This window comes from Cibotium barometz, chromosome 52, assembly GCF_041138505.1.
Source record: "Cibotium barometz isolate CiBa-2024 chromosome 52, ASM4113850v1, whole genome shotgun sequence".
NCBI classification, from domain to species: Eukaryota; Viridiplantae; Streptophyta; class Polypodiopsida; order Cyatheales; family Cibotiaceae; genus Cibotium; species Cibotium barometz.
The window spans coordinates 41,922,530-41,943,558 of record NC_141097.1 but is presented as its reverse complement, the minus strand read 5'-3'; the positions used below and the strand labels follow the sequence as shown (position 1 = coordinate 41,943,558).

Below are 21,029 nucleotides of genomic sequence, written 5' to 3'. Positions count from 1 at the left end.
AAAGCACAGCTTTTAGAATGCATTGGGTGTGGTGTGGGGCTGAGTTGGTGTAGCTGGTGGCCTCTCAAGCTGAGGGCTCGAGTTTGTACCCCGGCCTCGAGAAACGAGCTCGAGTTTGTACCCCGGCCTCGAAAACAAGCCCACCTTTCCAAGCAATAAGTTAAACCTTAAAGTGCATAAGTGACTAACCTTCAAGTGCATAAGTGAATACTTAAAAAGAGCACCCAAGATCATCAGACACAGAGAACATAAGCACTCTCATTTATACATTCATGGAGTTTGCTTACATAATCAAAGGCAAAAAAATGAACTGCCATGCCCTCACCAATTGGGCTTAAAGAATGATACTTGGTTCAAAAAGTGTATTCAGATGATAACTCCAGCCATAACTTAACCTATCATCGATCATATAAACACAATGTTCGAGCATCCCAACCTGCTTTCTTCTAGGGATGCACCACATTCTTATCAAAGCCTTTGTGGCAGTTTCAGGTTACAAATCAGCATGTACAACACTGGAGGAACTTGCTTCAATGACATGGAAGGAAAACCATAAACCAATCAGCTAACAGATGAACTTTCTACAATTGGGTGCACCACAATGGCATGGCACTTTACGATTCTCAGGATCAAACAGGTAATCGTAGGTCAGCTCTTCTCCTGCCTTGACAGATTGCCTGGCAATGAGTATGATGCAGGTGCCACCAGCTTTTCTCACAGGAAAGATGCGAGCATAGCAATTCGGGGAGCAGGAATGGTTGATGAGCCGAGCTATGTTGCCCTTGTAGGTAGCATCAATTACCACCTCCTCGCTCACCTTGAAGAGGTAACAATCCTTTCCCTGCTGCTGATACCTTCTCTCTCTCAAATCTGCAATGCTTCTTCTCACTATCTCCCCCCTATATTCCACTACCATTTCGCCTTCTTGGATGTTGTGCCGAGCGAAGAGTCCCCAATTGTGTATGGCAGATTTGCCATAACAAATCCTCGACTTCTGGGTCTTCTCTAGGTGAATCAGCCGTTCTTCAATGGAGAGTATCTCACCAGGGTCAGGCAGCTTCCTCAGGCTATGGATGTCCTTCACTGCATGCCATGAGTAGCCTGCGGGCATGTGGGCAACCGCTTCTTTGTTGGAAAGCTTGCTTTTATGCTGATGGGTGGTGTAATGATACATAGAGCATCGGGAGGTCAATTTCTGCAGCTCTTCATCACTATTTCCAGGTCTGTTGTCGGCTGACTCATCATTGCTTGATGTATGACTTGTAATTGCACCATCATCATGGTCATCGTCCACCTCTGCCCCACTGCTCTCCAATTGACCTTGTCTGAGGAGCTCCGCTTCCAAGGTGGCAATAACCAATCTCCCATCTTGAACAGGCTTCCTGTGTTGTGCACAATACGACACTTTTTTGAACCCATCTTGTCCTGTTACAGTGCTTAGCTCCATCCTGTATCCAGCCCTCAGCGCACATGTGGCATGGTACGTCACATCACATTCCTCGCAGCTGATGCAGGCTCCGTGCACCTGCTTGCAGAGCACGCACTGCTGCATGAATCGTTGCGGCTGGATGTCCATGAGGCCATGAACTGGCTCCATCTTAGCAACACTCTGAAAGAAGACCCCTTGCGTGAACCAAGCACAATACACATGCACCCAGAAGTCGGGAATCACAGAGGGCTTCAATGCCCCTCCTTTCACAGGGCACAAACAGCATTCCCTGCCTTTGATTGGGTCCTCGCAGGCACGGCAAATGAAAGAACCACCTGTCTCAGCAGCCCTTACTCCATAGCATTCCTCATGGACGGCAATTTGGCACCTGTTGCAGACTAGCATTTGATTGTAGTCGTAATCCTCCACCCATCGACAAACCGCACACCTCTCCGGTGTCCATTTCACCACCACTGGCTGGTAAGGTGCTTGCAGGCGGGCTTTGATAACTTGCTCCTGAGAGTAAACCTGAAAAGCAAGGCCGGTGGCGCCGCTGTCGGCCATGGATTGGAGCCAAGAGAGAAGGGTTTGGGTTGAATCTTTGAGCTTGACGCTGACTTTCCATTTCTTGTGCTTGCAGCCAGTGTGAGCTTCCCATCTGGATATGCCCAACAAGATGTTGCGCCCATGGCAGCTTCGGCAGAGGCAAAGGACCTCATGCAGCTTGGGGTAATAAGCACCATTAACGCCGGAACAAACGACGGAGATGGTGGTGGGAAGTTTCGAACATCCTGTTGGAACACCTTCCGGTTCACCACCATCACCATAACTACCATTTCTGGTGCTCTTGCAGTTTTGTCGTTCACGCGTAGCTTCCAACATTGCTATATCCAAATCTGATGCGGGCTGATTGTCGCTGCATGCTTGACTGTCGGGAAAACTGAAGATTTCGTTGGAACCCACCCACGAGTAATCTCTGTTTCGCCCCTTTCCGGCAGAAGAACCGAAGAACATCACACAGAAGCGGCCGCTGTACAGAGGTCGGTGCAAGCCCTGCGGGGCTGCGAGGGCCGGATCCACGATCTTCGCAGGCCAAGCTCTGTCTTTGCGCTTGCGCGATATGGCCCAGACAACATCGCCCACTCTGAATTGCGCCGTTGCGACGTTGCCGGGGTTCCGTTCGTGGGTACCAGAATACCTGAAATCGGACCTCCGTTCTTCTTCCGGAGGTGCGGGGAGACGCTGCCTGAGGGATCCGTTGGCCGGAGAATCGCCGACGCACCGCCTTTTGAGGAGCGGAGACGCCGCCTCTAATTCTGATTTGAAGGCGAAAACCTCTGATTGGGTGCTATTGTCTGTGCTGGAATCCGACGAGTGCTTGGTCCGGCAGCGGCCGGGGGAGACCAACCAATCGTCGGAAAACCGTTTCTTTGCATCTCTCTTCTGCAACCGACGGGGCAGCGTGGCAAAGTCACAGGAAGCCATGGCCGAAATCGATCGATTGAACAATGAGTTGCTCGATCAATCAATTTTAGGTTTCTCAAATTGCAGGGCTTTGATGGAAGGAGGAGGAGGAGAAGAGCGGAGGGCACCTCTCTATTCCCTTGCGCTTTGCGTGCGTTATGGGCTAGCAACGAATTTTTGGGCTAAAATTTATGGTTTATTGTACAACGCGAAATTCAACAGACACGGTGACACTCTTTGCTATTTTTTTTGTTTTGTGGGCATTTGGGGGCACAGGGTCACACCGCGCAGGGCCTTCTGTGTATCGCTTGCTGCTGAACTGCGCGCGAACATACCTTCCTTTGTACACAGACGATGTCGTGGGTCGTTATATAAACCTAGACGAAGTTCAAAATGCGCAAAAAGCAAAAAGAAAAGCATAGGCCAAAAAGCAGAAAAGCAGGCCTTGTATGCCACCAAAAGGCCAAAAAGCAGAAAATGACACCTATGCCCAACAAAAAAAAGCAAATTTTGCCTAGAGAAATGACCTCGGTGAGTGTGCATAAAGCTTTAATGCAAAACAAACGAGGTTGGATGTAACCTTTCATGTGCACATGGATGCCTTGAAATAGGCCATTTGAGTGCAACTTGGGAGAAGTATCACCCTCCCCATCTACTTTGCCCATAGTAAAGTCTTACATGCAAATAAGGATTACACAATTACTGAAAGGGAGGCTCTACGCGAGTGATATTTAATGTCCAGAAATTATATATCTAAGTTGCATTAGAGTGAGTATGAAGTGCATTGTGAGTAAGTGTAGGCTCTAAAGTATCGACTCCAAAGGAGGGCAGTGCAAAGCTACCTCGCAATCCTTTGCAATTGCTACCCAAGGTTGAGTCCAAATACGATTTGAGGTACAACTCAAAGTTCCTTGATCTCCCACAAGTAGCAAAAAATGCCATCGTCCACACAACCACCGGCGGCTGTTTTGAGACACGGTTTTACATTGGAACTCGCCACACTAATTGTGTAGTCAGTTTGACAGAAAAGAACCACAACACTCGAGCTTCCTCTCACGGGATGGTTATTGCACCCTTAGTGCACGAGGACACCCCAAACCTATCAACATCTCATGCCTCGTCCTTCCACTTCCAGGCCATCACGTAATGCGAGAACCTTATTCCATGGCACTTCCCATGCTTGACATCAATCAAAATCTATGCATGTGTCAAACTTGAATTTATATTAAAATTTGTAAATCAATAGAGTACACCTTAGGAGGTTAATCTAATTCATGGTAATAGAGTACACCATCATTTGTAAATCAATAGAGGACACCGTAAGAGGTTAGTTCTTATCTTTAATACTTGGAGATCTAGTCTCTACTTCATCCACATCCATGGATGTGCCATGTTGTTGCCAACTTGGTATTCCAAGCCATAATCAGTCCTATGTAGAACAAATTGATAATTTATATATATACTAATAAGTACATGTTGATGTGCACTATACTATAAACGCAAGCTTATTCTATTCTTGTCTACTTAGATCATTTTTTCTCATGTACATGTTGATGTGCACTATACTATAAACGCAAGCTTATTCTATTCTTGTCTACTTAGATCATTTTTTCTCATTTGTGTTCTCATATTTGTATATACCTCCATCTTTATTGTTTAAAGGAGCTATAACAAATCCAATTGGCAATGTCCAAGCAAGCTTCTCTTGAAACCCTAAGCTCTTTGAGAATTTGTTTGATAAACAATAATGGAAATTTTTTGAATGTGCCTCTAAAATGTGAAGGAGTGGGTTGCAGAATGTTACTAAAAAATGAGTTTGAAAGGTAGTTTTTAGAATATTCTACCTAGGAGTACTTAAAGCAAGAAACATGAACGTTTGAGGAAAGGAGAAGCAAGTTAATAGATTGAAATTTTATTTATGACAACTAATATTTTTGCATGCCTAGAGTTTTCTCCGCACACCTTTGCATCAAAACTAATTTTTATTTTGCTTTGTGTTGTTATTGGGTAAGCAATAACTTCATTTGTCATGTGACTCAGCACGTAAGCGATAACATCCTCTTTATAAACAAGGTTTCTGCCCTTATAAGGACTGAAGACTTAAGGGTCTTGGGGCCAACCATTTTGAGGTGAGGTTTCTTGTCAACCGTCAATTTTGTTGGAATTGGAGAAATTTTCTTCATGCTAGAGGTTGAGGGGAGGTCCTGAATTTTTCTTTGGATTTCTTCCATTTATCCCTTAGTCCATAGTTCCTCTACCTTTCCCTTGCCTTTTTTGCTCCTGTTAGGCACCCATATCTGCTTTGGCTCAGCTAGTTTATGTATTGGTTTACAATGAGATTTTTTATGCACTCTAGCTCCCGTGCTTTATTATTGTTAGCCACCTTGTGTTGGCGTTGTCTTCAGCATAACCAAATCAAGCTTTTTCCTTGTGATAATATCCGTGGGCCTTGAGGGAGCATTACATTCTATGGTTATCCATCCTTGTGTTGCTCTATCATTTTCTTTTGTTCGGTGTTTCTCCGTCTCCTTGGGATCCATACCAGCTTGTCACATGTTGTTTGTTACAGGTTTAATATAGTGACTTTTGGGATCCACATCAATTTTGGTTGCTTGACCTTGGTTTTAGGAGAAGTATAGGGTACAACAACTAGTAAAGGGTATATAAAAACTAGAATATTTGAGACTTTTGGTACCCATACTTGTTAAAGTTTACCCTCCTTGAGTATTGGTGGTGAGTGGAGACCACAAGAATTGTTATGTACTTGGTTGTTTTTGTGTTTCTTCTGCAATTCCTCTCTTAGTTTTGGCTTGGGCTTCTCTTCCTTAGGTTTGGGCTTTTGGCTTGTAGGCCCTTGCTTATTATGATAGAGTTGCGAAGGGTTACGGTTGTGGTTGTTTTGGTGAAGCTTGGAGTTTCCACGTACAACTCGATTGGACTTGTTTGTAATTTCTGGATCTTTGAGGAGACTTGACCTGGTTCTCTTTTGCAAGAAGAACATTCATGGTTCATTGCTCAAATTTTATAGTTACAGTCCTTGTCCTCCAGTCAATGTTATAGTCATACTTGGCAATCCACCCTCTTTCAAGGATGATTTCTTCTAGCAAAGCACAACAATGAAATCTACTTGGAGGAAGAAAGCACAAGAAGGAGGTTGATTGGTTGCAAACCAATGTAGTATCAATGCTATTAGATAGATAGGTTCTTCTAAGATCAGTGCTAGATTTATGTCTAAGATTTAAGACTAAAATCTTGATGGTAGGCATTGCAGGACTAAGCAAGGAGCTGAAGCACTCAGAAGAAGAAGAAACCTCAAAATGTAGCAAAGTGCAAGTTGAGGAACTCCCAGCATCTAGAGATGATGAAGTAGCCAAAGTCACAAATCCAACTAAACAACGTGCTCATCAATGATGCAGTACTGGATGGTGGATCCAGAGTAAATGTCATTACTGAGGAAACTGCAGTGGGTTTAGGTCTCAAATGGGAGACCATTCCATTCAATATAAGAATGGAAGATAATAGAATGGTGGTTCCTATTATCAAGAATGTCCAAATCAAAATCAAACAAGTAGACTTCAAGGTCAACTTGGTGGGTCATAACCACGCTAAAAACCACACCGGATCTTACCAAGTGTTATTGGGAAGGCCATGGGTGAGACATGGCAAAGTAAAGCAAGACTAGGGCAAAAACAAAATATCTATCAAAAAGTGAAAGCGAAAAGTTCATGTTGATCTTTTCGACATAAAGGGATTAGTAACACCTGCTCAAAGGCCAGTTCATGCGGAGACATTCAATATGTCAGAAGGCTTTGATGATGATGAAGAAGACATAACATCCCGACCTAGTGCCCTTGTACATGTTACATGTGGATGAAGTGATGGGGCACTATGCGGAAGCAAAAGATGAAAGTGAGAAAGAAGTAGCCAAAGAAATGAAGAAAAAAGAATCACATTTTGTAAAACCAAAGGGCTCAAGGAGAACAAAACTGAGAAAAACCATGTAGGAGAAAGCCTCGGAAGAGATTGAATGAGCCCAGAATCTTGAGCAAGAGGAAGAGATTCAAGAGATCCGTAAAGAGAACCAAAAGAAAAATTTCGCAAAAGTAAGCCCGGACACACTACAAGAGGTGAATCTAGGAGATGAAAAAAGAAGAAAAACCTGTGAAGATTAGTCTAGAACTGGAAGAAGACTTCAAGCAAGAGTTAGTGTCCTTACTAAAAGAATACCAAGATGTCTTTGCTTGGTCGTACAAGGACATGGAGGGCATTGACCATAAATTCTTCTAGCACAGCATCAATTTAAGAGAAGGAGCCATACCAATCAGACACAGCAAAGGTTCATAATGAACGCCAACTATGCCAAATAATTCAAAGAAGAAATTGACAGACTACTAAGAGTAGGTTTCATTGTGCCAGTAGAAAAATCTTCTTGGATATCCCCAATTGTGGTAGTTCCCTAAAAGAACATGAAAATTAGACTCTGTTTGGACTACTGCAAGCTAAATGTCGCAACCACCTCGGATTCCTTTCCACTCTCGTTTACGGACTCTTTGCTAGACGAGGTAGCTGGAAAGGAAATGTACTCATTTCTAGATGGATTTAGTGGGTACAACTAGGTAAAAATGGTGCTAGAAGACAGGGAGAAAACAGCCTTCATCACTGAATGGGGTGTCTTTGCGGACTGTCATGATGTTTGGCTTGAAAAATGCACTTAGTACTTTTCAAAGAATGGTGCAAGAGATATTCTATGATTACATGATAGAATTCATGAAAGCTTTTGTAGATGACTTCAGTGTGTTTAGAGATAAGGCAAAGCACATCTATCATTTGAGACTGTGTCTGTAGTAGAGATGCAGAGATACAAGGCTTAAGCTAAATCCAGCCAAGTGTGCATTGGCAGTGAGATCAGGAACACTATTAGGACACATTGTGTCAGTAGCCCAAGGATTGGCCATAGATCTTGCTAAAAGCAGAGGCCGTATCTAGGATGTCTTCTCCTCACGATATTAAGCAACTAGAAAGGTTCCTTGGTAAGGTTAAGTGGCATGCTAGATTTTTAAAATATTTAGCACATGTGGCTACAAACCCATTGTATGCACTTACCAAGAAAGACGCAAAGTATGAATGGAGTTTGGAGTGCCAAAAGGAATTCCAATGGCTAAAGATCATGGTGTCAACTACACCAGTAATAACCACTCCAGATTGGAATGAAATGCTCCATGCATATGTAGTAGTACACTGATACAAGAGAAGTAAGAAGGGTATATGCAACCCATTCATGGTGTCAACTACACCAGTAATAACCACTCCAGATTGGAATGAAATGCTCCATGCATATGTAGTAGTACACTGATACAAGAGAAGTAAGAAGGGTATATGCAACCCATTCATTATGCTAGCAAAGCCCTCCACAAGGGAGGAAAGGAACTACAGCACAATAGAGTGGGAAGCTCTCTCAATGATTTATGTTGTGAACAAGTTTTGACACTACCTCTTGGGAAATAAGTTTATTTTCCACGTGGACTATCAAGCCCTGATTTATCTGGTGCACAAAGCGTTTCTGGTGGGGAAGATGGTAAGGTGGATGCTTCTACTGCAAGAGTTTAAGTTCACCATTAGCACACACCCAGCAAAGAAAATGCGGTGTACTTTCTATCTAGACTGGATTGTGGAGAACCTACTCTACAAGAAGTGGATGACCAACTCCCAAATACCAACCTATTCACAATAGCAGCTACTACTGCAGACGTGGGAGAAAATTGGTATTATGATATGATGCAGTTTTTAGAGGATGGAACTTTCCCGGAAGGTTACACTACTGAGAAAAGGATTCCCTTAAGGAGCAGGAACTTCACTATGATTGCAAGGCAACTCTACAAAAGAGGCATAGACCAAATCCTACGCAGGTGTGCCCCAGACCATGAGCAAAAGCAATATTAAGGGAAGCACACTATGCATTACCAGAGGACACATGGACGGAGAAATCATAGCCTAGAAAATTTTGCAAAGCAGGCCTATGGTGGCCAACGGTCATGAGGGATGCCAACAGTGAAGCAAAGCAATGTGATGTCTATCAGTGGGGCGGATGGGTCAACCCAGTGATTCTGATAGATTTCCCATATTGCCATCGTCGTTTCCATTCATGAAGTGGAGATTGGATTTTGTTGGACCAATCAACCCAGTGATTCTGATAGATTGCCCACCTCGCCCATACTGCCACCGTTGTTTCCATTCATGAAGGGAGATTGGATTTTGTTGGACCAATCAACCCAGTGATTCTGATAGATTGCCCATCTCGCCCATACTGCCACCGTTGTTTCCATTCATGAAATGGAAATTGGATTTTGTTGGACCAATCAAGCCACCCATAAAAGGCAGCAAGTGTGAATACATCATTTTGGCAAACACCAAATGAATTGAAGCTAAAGCTGTGAAGAGAAATTCTGCAGAAAGAAGAGGTGGTGAAGTTCCTCTTCAAGGACATTATTTCTAGGCAGCATGGATTATCAGTGGAAATAGTTAATGACCAGGGCACCCATTTCATGAACAAGGTGATGAAAGGGTTGATGGAAAAGTACGTAATCAATCACAAGAAGTCCTCAACCTATTACCCATAGTGCAATGGCCAGGTGGAATCTACCAACAAGGTTTTGACCAAAATCTTGAAGAAGATTATAAATGCCAACAAGGATGATTGGGACCAAAAGCTAGATGCAGCCCTATGGGAATTTCGCACATCTTACAAAGTATCAATGGGGCAAACACCATTCAAACTAGTCTACGGTCTTGAGGCAGTAGTGCCCATAGAATTTGTCGTGCCTAATTTGAGAGTGGCAATCTAAGAAAAGCTACTGATGGAAGAATCCCAAGAGCACAAGATATAGGACCTCACAGCCTTAGAAGAAGAAAGACAACTTAGCTCTCTACATGCGGAGATAGTGAAATCGGAGAAGAAAAGCTTGGATTGACAGGCATCTCAGGCACAAAATTTTCAAGCAAGGAGACCTTGTATTGTTCTACAACTCCAAGTTGGGATCGCATCCCAAAAAATTCAAAATCTGATGGATATAGGACCATTCATGGTGAAAAAGCCGGTCAGTCAGAATGCCTTCACATTAGAAAGCCTAGATGGTATGCATTTTTCCAAAACAGTGAATGGCTTCAGGATGAGGAAATACATGGGCCAACCGGTGGAAGTTACACCAAAAGAAGAACAAGCAGAGGACAAGGAGCTGTAGCATGATCTCACTAAAACAGACAATGACTTGAAAAATCCAAAAATCAATAGAACTACAAAAGAATTCAGCAGGGGTGGTCAGTCCATAGAGGAACACAATTCTGCAACAAATCAAGGCTAGTACAGCAAAGAAGCAAGCGACCAAGTGTATGCCAGCCAGATCCACCCAAAAAATGCAAATTGCCACGATGTTAGAATAAGTAACTACATGAAGGATAGCTGTCACTCATAACATGAAGGATAGCTGTCATAACATGATTAAAATTCCACATGCAACGGTAAGACGGGGAGGTGACGAGAAAACTTTAATTCCTTTATGCCAGGATGGCAACAGCAGCAGCCTGCAGGCCAGGGGTACCCCAAACCAAGCACTTTTGGAAAGGACAAGCAAGCAGAAGACGAGGACTGGAACCTGGTGCTAGCATTGAAGGCCGCTGCTTAGAAGGCAATTCACTGGGAGAAGGAGGCTAAAAAGCTAGCAAAAAGAAATAAGGAATTACACCAGGAATTGCATGATGCCACACCCTCCTAGGAGTATGCAGAGATGTTGAGAGAAGCCATGGAGGGTAGAGACAAGGCCAAGACATAGGGGTAAAGGAATACCAAGAAGGGCTTGAGAGGAGCACAAAGTTTGAAATTGACACAATCAATGAACTGAATGCGCTAGAATTAGAGATGCAGCACTGTCTAGAGAATGAGGCTCAACTCAAGGCCTGAGATTGGATAGAGTACAAGACAGCACTCCAGAAGTAAATAGAGGAGGTGCGTCTAGTGGTGAAAAAGGTACAATAGACCCAAAAGACCAGACTACATTGGAAGCTAGAGATGCGTGAAGCAAAAGAAGAGGCCGCCAGGCTACAAGCTGAACTCGCACAACAGCCGTTGAAGGCTGATGCATAATTAGCCAACGGACAACAAAAAGATGTTGCCCGCCAGCCAGTGTGCCAAGGAAAGAGCATAGAGAGTTACTGGTTGAGGTCTGGAAGCTACAAGATGCCAACCAAGCTCTAAACAAAGAAAATGAGCACCTGAAAGATAGGCTAGCAAACAGTTTAGTAGCCCAATGGGCTAGCACAGATAGTCCATTCTTTGAAGCATTCCATGCCATGTTCTTAGAACTATTGAAGGCTAAAAAAGAACTGAAAACATACTTTCAAAACAAAGACAAAATAAGGTCTATACTGACCAGGAAACCCCTTCCTCTCTGGAGCATCCATGCTCTCAATACTTGTTCTCTCAGACTTTGGAGGGAAGGAAGATGCTGCCACCAAGGATGCAACCACCAACCAATGCCAATGTCTGGAAGTGGGGCACCAGAGATCCAGATGCAGAAAAGACACAAATCCCACTTCCAGAACATCCGCAAGAATATGAAGAAGCCACACAGGTCGAGTGGAGGCCTATTCCCATGGCAGAAAAGGAAATTAGATGGCTGACCCCACTTCGATCGATGGTGAGAGTTTTTGACCTACAAACTTCACAGACTGACAATAGAGTTCATGGGTGCTCAAAAAGTGCAGGCAACAAGGCTGAAGAGAATGTAGAAGCATGCCACTTACTCAGACAATGTATACATTCCGGATTGTACTCCTCCGAAAATTTTCATAAGGTTTAAAGATAAATTTATCAAAGGAACAGGTTTGGGAGAAGATGCTCTAGCACACTGGCATGCCAGGTTTTGCGTCGCCCAATGGCTCAATGATGACAGAGTGCACAGTCATACCACTTCCCACGTTGTGAGCATCACCTTGGTATTGCACGTGTGAAGGTGGCGGGCTGCAACCACCAAAATAGTTGTTGCCAAGATCAAGAAGACAAGATTTAAAAGGGTGGTTGATGACGACTGCAAGGAGGTTGCAAAGTTACAAGTTGCACGCTACTAATAGCTCACAGCTAATAGTTGACACAACTGTTATGGCTCACCCTAACCCTATTTGAAACACATCCAAAAAGTGATTACCTGGTGAACTGCGTACCTGGTGAACTACGTACCTAGAGAATCTTTCCAATGGCCGAGCTCGTAACCCTTGAGGTCTCCAAGCTCTACAACTCCTTGAGAAGAAATTCCACCATCTCCCGCGCAAGCGTTGTCACATCGTCCCGTTGCACTACTACGGGTCCTCGCCCCTCCTCTCACCTCACTTCCCTCACACACGCTCACTAGCATGCATTAGGGAGAGAGACTAGCAAGAGGATTAGCAAGAGAAAGACTCAATTTCACAATGGGAGAGTCTATTGTATTATGAGAGAAATTCACTTATATACATGGCCATAAGTGTTCACACTCACTTAAACTGTGGCCAACCGGGCACTTTAGGCTCATAAGAGGCCTAATGCTATTACAATGACTACTCTCATAATATATCCATGAAGTACATCACTTTTAGGACTTCATCCTATCTTGCTACCACACGCTCTTGAGGCAGGAATCGCCATAAATACTCCGTCATAGCATTACGGGCGCCCATCCAAGTTGTAGTTTTGGACACTATTGCTTCATATCTTGAATGTATGACCCTTTGGTGTATCTACCGTGACTCCTTGGATGTAAGATAATGGTGGTAGCTCTTGTTAATCCTAGAATTAGATTAACATTCCCCCCTTCTTGTGATGGCGACCGCGTCCTCGTGATCGCGCTGAAGACCTTTGTGTGGGGAGAATGAACAAGATTTGTCGCTGCTGCAAGGATCAGTTTGGGAACTAGCAATTAGCCAATTCTAATGAGGGTTAACTACCCTATGTGAAGCCGCTAGGGGCTCACTCCGCCACCACTTGTGTCACTCAAGTGGAGCTTCCACAAGCTAGGAACTCAACTCCTAATCAATGCCTTCATATGTGAAAAAGTGGGAGAGAGAGAGAGAGAGAGCGAGGAGGAGGCAAGCAAAGAGAATCTCACCTTCATGCACACACCAGTGACCACAATCTAGTAAGCAAGCATAAACATACACAAGCTTACCACCATAACCACAAGAGAGTGAATGAGAGAGAGAGAGAGAGAGAGAGAGAGACTCAATTGTGATAATGGGATTGTCCCTTTTCATATTTCATAATTCAATTATATACATGAGCTCTCTTTTTATAATGGCCAACCGCCCATTTAACAATTGGGGGCCCAAAACTAATTCTCTAGCTCTATGTACACCTAGGCTTATTCTTGTGGCCGACATTACACAAGTTGTAAGCTTGGTCATACCATATATCTTTTACATGAAGCGCTCAACATGCGGTTTACATAAAAATAAGGTACATGAAGCATAACCATGCTTGAGAATAAATGTTAACCAGTTGTGGTTAACAAGTACACTTGGGATTAGTTGATCCATCAACACATTTGAGGTTAGTGATACTTCGCATACGAGTGACAAATACACCTATGAGCATAGACCTGAGTTCCTTAGATGCATCAAGTTATTCTTCTAGGATTTCTATTTATAGAGATATCACTGATACAACCACTACTAGTATTCATAGCATTCCTCGCAACATTCGTGTGGATAGCGTTCATGTATTTGAGCAGTTTATGACAGGAAATAGATCTTGGGGAAACACATCACTACTAACTATCAAACTGATCAAGTTACATAGACTTCAACAATTATCTTGAGTAAGATAGAATAAAACAAAAATGAAAAATAATCACATGAGAGAGTATTGGGTGCAATCTATACCCCCCAAGAAGTGTCGGCATACTCCCACTTCTTGGGTATTAATGTCTATATTAACAAAAATAGCCCACATGCCAAAATAGTTGCATGCTCTTGCCCTTTACAAAAAATAGGAGTTTCTTTTACCTAAAAGCTTAAATAAAACCTTTCTATGCAAATCACTCAAAAAAATACTTATAAATCCCCAAGGGCTAGTTCACGTGCAACCAAATTAATAGGTCCATGCCCATGTATAACAAAAGTGGGCACCTAACAAAATAAAAAAATATCTTTTAGTAAATACCACGACCAAAATACCAAAATCATTGGCTATCCCACCAATGCCAAAATACTAAAAGGAAAAACTTCTGGGTAATTTCTCACACGAAATCTTCACCATCTTATCCCAACCATGTTGTCTTACACAACGACGAGTACAAAATTCATCAATCTCACCAACCTACAAGTAATCTATTCAAACATTACCAACACATGCTAAAATTACACAACACATAAGCATTAAATCTAACACTTAGTTCCAACCATCCCTAAATTCATATGTCCTACACATGGAATATTCAAAATCACCCAAATGCCATGCTACGAACATAGTGGTAATTAGGCATCCCTAATTAACCTTAGAGGGATGGTTGGAAAAACCCTAGCATCTCTCTTTCCTTTGGATAGCAACTATCCTTAGTTGTGTCATATCAATTGGCCTATGTTTGAAAGTAAGATTGGATGAGGTCGGGATAAGCGTGGAGAAACCGCTCGGACATCCAAAAGCATTCTCTCTGGGATGATTTTTAAAGGTAAAAAGTTATCTATTACACACTGTACCTTATTGAGTGGTAGTGGTCTCATGTTCTCAATAATAGCTTCAGGTTTTGAAGCTCTTCTACCCGGTCATGAATAGGTGCTTTCTTATACACATGATGCGTAGAAAGTGGTCCCTTATAAGTTCTCAAAAGACTGATATGGAAAGAATTGTGAATTCTCCAATGAGAAGGAAGTGAAAGGCAATATGCTAGGTCATTGATTTTCTGAGTAATTTGAAAGGACCATAAAAACGAGGAGCTAACTTAATGACAGTGGTTAGTCTTAACACTTTTAAGACGTCCCTTTTCAGTACGAAGAAAAACATATTGACCTACTTGAAAAACCATGTGCTTTCTTTTTTTGTTAGCATGTTTAGTGTATTGCTCTTGTGCTTTGGAAGTACCATTACAAACATGATCATGAATGGAAGTAGCATTACAAACATGATCATGAATGGTGAATTGATTTATAGCTTCAATAGTGTGTGACAAACAAGTAAGAGTAGGTAAAACTTTGCCATACACAATTGCAAAAGGTGCTTTTCCAATGGATGAATGTGGTGTGTTATTGTATGCAAATTGTAAAATATGGATATACTTATCCCATTTCTTAGGTCATGATAAAACATATGCACAAATTATATCCAATATTGTTCTATTTTTCACTTTATTTTGACCATTAGATTTAGGATGAAATGTAGTGGAAAAATCCAATTTAGTGACTAGATTATTAAACAATGTAGTCCAAAAATCATTGCAAAACTTTGAATCTTGATAAAAAATAATCACTTGTGGTAAGCCATGATGTGTGAAAATCTAATTAACAAACAAGTGTGCAGCTTTTGATGTGCAGTAAGTCTTTTTGCAAAAAGGAAGAAAATATGCATGTTTGCTAAATCTATCAATAGTCCAAATCATATCATTATGGCTTGTAGTCATGGAAAAACTAGTGATAAAATCCATATAAATATTTTCCCAACAAGGAGCATTAGGAAATGGAAGAGGCATAAGCAAACCGAATTTTTTACCGTTGTAACTTTTCACTTTTTGAAAAACATCACATTTAGAAACAAATCTACCTGTATTCAGGTTTCATTTTAGCCCAATAGAATTCACTAGACATGGTCTGAAATGTAGATGAAACATCTCGATGCTTTGCATAAGGCACCAATACGGAGTGTCCACATTTGATACGCCGAACCACTCTCTATTGTGCTTACTACTGCTGCCAAAGGTGGGGTAATCATAAAACCTCTAATTGTTACCACCAAAAAGAGCCGCTCATGAATGAGTTCTATCCCAAGCCTTACTTATAGCCCGCTAGCCCTACCAGCACTAGCGCAACATAATGCACCTCAACCAAGCCATGAACTGGCTCTAAGTGGAATTCTTAGGGCACCCGAAGTACCCTTACCACCCCCAGTTCTACCACCATGGCCCGTCATTACCTCAAATTACCCATGTTCACCGCAATTGACCTTGATTGAGATCTTTAAATAAGGTGAGGAGGGAGAAGCCGCTAACAATACCACCTTTGAGCCCATTGAGTTAAGTAGTCCACCCTCTCAGATCCTAAGTCACTATGTGATGGACGGAGAACACATTTACCCTGTGTACCTAGTAACCCCAACCCCGCACAGGGATGAGACTTGAATAACATGGTCAAACGACCACCTATGAAATGCTATCATTGTACATGACCTCATCAAGTAGCTGTGTCCGATCAAGAAAGGGATGGCTAGTACTCCTTCCACCTTAACTCCTTTATGCACATGGTAAGGAATAGACCATATTTATAATGATTTTCCATTGAGAATGAGCACAATGGGGAAGGCACATGAGACTAAACCTAGCACCAGCATTAACTTACTGAGTGTACAAGATGGCTTCATCCACATGATGCCTCTAAATGCAGTTACCAAAATGCAAAGTAGAAGGAGAGCCACAGCTCACACTATTACCTCTGAGGAATCTATGTCACAAAATCAAGAAACTAAAGGACATGCAAGGATTCTATCCCCTAAGGAAGTCCCTGAACAAGCACGCGCAACAAGGCGCTCCTGAAAGAAAAAGGCCACAAAGGTTGGCAAAGGGGATATTCCTGTGTTCATAAAGAGTAGGTCCGATGATGGGACAACCACCAATGTGTTGTCTTCCTCATTTCATGAGGAGCAGATGCCACCCTCAATCCCTCAAGAAAGAGGGAAAATAGATTCCAATCAGCCACCCATTATGTTAGCTGAACATCTGAACCCCATTGAAGAGAAGGAACGGCTAAAGGCTACTCAGGAGTTGGTCAAGGACTCTCAAGCTTAATTATTACAGGAGGAAAACGAAAACTGCTAGAGAGATGTCGGCTCTACGGGATCTCTCTCAACCTCTTAAATGCCAATTTTGGGTCTAGAATGGGAGTAATCTTGGGACATATTGTCTCAAAATTTGGAATCTCCACAGACGACAACAAGGTGCAACTCATTCTTGAGCTGCCACCCCCGACCAATTTCAAAGGAGTCCAGTGATTCATGGGACATGTTGATTATTATCGACGTTTCATCTTCATGTACGCCAACATTGCTTTTCTCCTTTATGGACTCCTAGTAATCTTTGAGTGGATAGAGGAGTGCCAATAGGCATATGATACCCTGAAGAAAGCCAACATTGCTTTTCTCCTTTATGGACTCCTAGTAATCTTTGAGTGGATAGAGTGCCAATAGGCATATGATACCCTGAAGAAAGCCTTGGGCAAGCGCCCCCATCTTAACATCCCCAAAGTGGGAAATCATATTTCATGTCCACGTAGATGCCTCTACCTTTGCAATTGGATGCGTACTAGCTCAACTTGACGAACACAATAGGGATTTCCCTTTTAGCTTTGTCAGTCAATTAAACAAGGCAGAATGGAACTATACCACCACCATGGAAAGAGAAGGGTTGGCCATGGTCTACATAGTTAAAAATTTTTGCCATTACCTTTTGTTGGCAACCAAGTTCATTTTCTTCATGGACCATCAAGCTCTTCTTTACCTTGTAATAAACCATGTACCACTCGCCAAATCACTAGATGGCTTCTAATTTTGCTAGAATTTAACTTTACTATCACGGTACAAAAAGGCTCACAACATGTCTTGGTCGACCATATGTCACGCATCCCTAATGGTGAGCCACCGCTGGGTATTGATGATGACTTGCCAGATGCCCCCTTGTTCCAGCTATGCTTGATTCTTGAATGGGGAGAGGAAATTGCACACTTCCTTGCTAATGGCCTACCCACCAAAGCACCTATCAATAAACATAGAGCAAGATGCCTCATGAAAAAAGTTTCCCCCTATCAGTTGATCACAGGGCAAAAGAAAGAATCACGAGGCGATGTGTCCAAGAGGATGAATATGTCTCTATTTTAGAGCAAGCCCACTCTAGAATCGCAAGCAGACATTTTGGATCAGCCACATCACTGCTCGAAAAATCCTACTAGCAAGATTATGGTGGCCCAGTTTGTTTGGAGATGCCAAAGAATACGTCAAACGATGGATGAATGCCATCGAGTGGCAATTCCACAAGGTAAGGAAAGAATGCCCCTAAATCATGTTGTGTCCTTACAGCCATTTGAGAAATGGGGCATCAATTTTGTGGGGCCCATTAGTCCAACTCCGTGACACACTTAGGCACGATACATCATAGCAGCCAACGGACTATTGCACAAAATGGGTCGAATCTAGGGCCACCAAAAAAGATGATGCAAGGTCCACATTAAGATTCCTTTACGAGTGTGTGATCGTTTGCTTTGGGTGCCCTCTTGATATGGTGAGTGACAATGGTACACACTTCATCAATGAAGTTATACAATTCTTGCTACAAGAATTCTTGGTCACACACAAGAGACCTCTCCTAATATCCCCAAGCCAATGGTCAAGTCGAAAGCACAAATAAATTCCTATGCACTATCCAGACCAAGACAAAGAGGCAAGCCGAAATGATTGGGGACAAATGTTACAAACATCACTATGGGCCTATCGCATTGCATATGAAGAGGCCATAAATGCAGCACCTTTCAGTTTAACCTATGGTACTAAAGCTGTCATGCCTATGGAATTCTTGGTGCCCAGCTTAAGAGTGGCTATATAGGAAAAACTCATTGGCAATGTCTTGAGCAATCGGCTTTAGGAGCTTGGAAAGCTTGATGAAACGTGGCATGATTGTGGAAAAACTAAGGCACAAGCACTGACTGACTTAAAGACAAGGAAATGAATGAGGGGGATATAGTCCTCCTCCATAACACTAAAAATCACAAAAAGAAACTCAAATACAGAGGACTAGGACCATTCCTAGTACTGAAATAACCCCACAAGGCGCAGTGTGCATTGAAACCCTCGAGACGGTGTCGAGATGGTAGGTTATTTCAATGGTAGCAAACTAAAATGCTACTATAGCCCACTCTTGAAAAATACATTAAGGGCCATTCACCTCAAAAAACATGAAACAAATCAACATAAAGAAATGAAAGAATCAGCATAGTACAAAGCGAAAGAACGACAAGAAAAACTTAGGGGCAAACAAATCATAGTAACATGGCCCAAGTAGTTGACCTCGAAGAAGAGGACTGAGAAGTGAAACCTACATGGTTGTGAAATCTGTGTGGTTTTGGTCAAGAATGACCACCCCAACGAGTTTCACACCAAAACTAGCACTTCTTGATATAGAAGCTACTATGACACATGGCACTCTCTCGAGAAGCCAACCTTAGTGAACACCCCAGCCAAGGTCGCTACTATTGCTTCGCATTTGATCCAATGTTTAGGTGTTATTACAACTCTGTTTCACATTGGAAATAACCTCTCGGATTTTTATGTTATTCCTACAGGGACAATGTGTGAATATATCCTTCTGGGGGACGTGGATGGATGGGACACAACCGGTGTCAGATTGATTGGGATACAAGGACGGCAACCCTGCCACTAGCCTTAGGGCAAGTTACAGTCCTGATGACAAACAAAGAGCCTGAGTCACCCAAGCACCCTCCACAAGTTGACCACTCTCTTCCACCAATCCTCCAATCACCCTGCTTCGTGACCAACATAAAACTATGCCACCCAAAAAGAGGCCTCTCCTTCACCTGAATACCCCATCGCCTCAACAAGCCTCATCCGCACCACCGAGCTCTGCAGCAACTCAAACACTAAAAAAAGAGGCAACTCTAACAATGCTAACTCCACTAACACAACTAATAGCCCGCCAGTACACACTTGCCCCTACTGCCTCCAACCCACTGATCTTCACTGTTGGGTGCCCAAGAATATCCTTATCACCCAAGATTATTATGAGGGTGCTACAACTCTATGGATTCCCCAAAGATTCAACCTCCCCCCTCAAAACCCCAATAAAACCCAACACTCTTACCTCGCGTGTCGACCTCCAATAAGATAGCCACATGCCCATAAAGGATAGGAGAACCTTAGGCAAAGACCTTCAATGTAGCAAAACCGTCATCGCCACCCACTTCGTCCTCACATTGCAACGACCTACAAGTGGGTCCCTAAACCTCTCCTAAAATAGCTCTAAATTTCTATGAGGACAATCGAGAAATCTGGTGCCGACATGCACCATTCTTGCTATCAAGCTGCTCCCAACACCGCAAAAGTTCCAATGGAAGCCAGAGATAGCCTCAGTTGTGGCCACCAATACCACTGCTCCCAGGATAAAAGGGAAAGCAAAGATTAAAGAGAAAGACAAGGCCAAACAACCCCCGTCCATTGTCTCCCCCCCAGTGATATACCTTCAACCTCTATTACCCCACATGCCCTTATGATCGAACTCCCTCAATGCACCCCACTCAACCACTTTCTTCCCCAACCCCCCATTATACAGCCGCTCCCTCCAATGAAGCATCCAAGCTTCAGGAGGAAGAGAGCTACCAACCTCGAGGAAACCTAGTTGGATCTACCTTCTCGGTCTCGCAAATTGGGCAAGGAGTTGGCACAAAACCCGCAATGGGGTGCTGGCTATATAGCCTTGGTGTACAAAACATGTTTGTTTACGGGGTGCCCTCCAAAAAACATTCTCAAGTCAAAAGGAATGGCCGTTCACTCTTAAAATCCACGGCCGTTTCCCAAAAAACCATGCCCGTTCACTCTTAAAATCCACAGTCATTTCCCAAAAAATCCACAACCATTCACTCTTAAATTCCACGGTCGTTTCCTAGAAAATCAAGGCCGTTCACTCTTAAAATCCATGGTTGTTTCCCGAAAAATTCACGGTCATTCACTCTTAAAACCCACAACCGTTCACTTTCAATCTGCTAAGCCAGCCACAGCCATACCTTTATGAAGCCACGACCATTCACTCCGAATCCTCACATCCATGATCGTTCACTCTTAAAACCCACGCACAGCCATACCTTTATGAAGCTACGACCGCTCACTCCGGATCCTCGTAGCTATGAC

The 21,029-nt window shown here is 42.9% G+C and overlaps 1 pseudogene; it reads right to left on the bottom strand.

The window, feature by feature from the left end:
* Positions 1–238: 238 nt before the first annotated feature.
* LOC147609137 (histone-lysine N-methyltransferase ATX4 pseudogene) lies at positions 239–3,076 on the bottom strand (annotated as a pseudogene).
* Between the last annotated feature and the right edge of the window lie 17,953 nt (positions 3,077–21,029).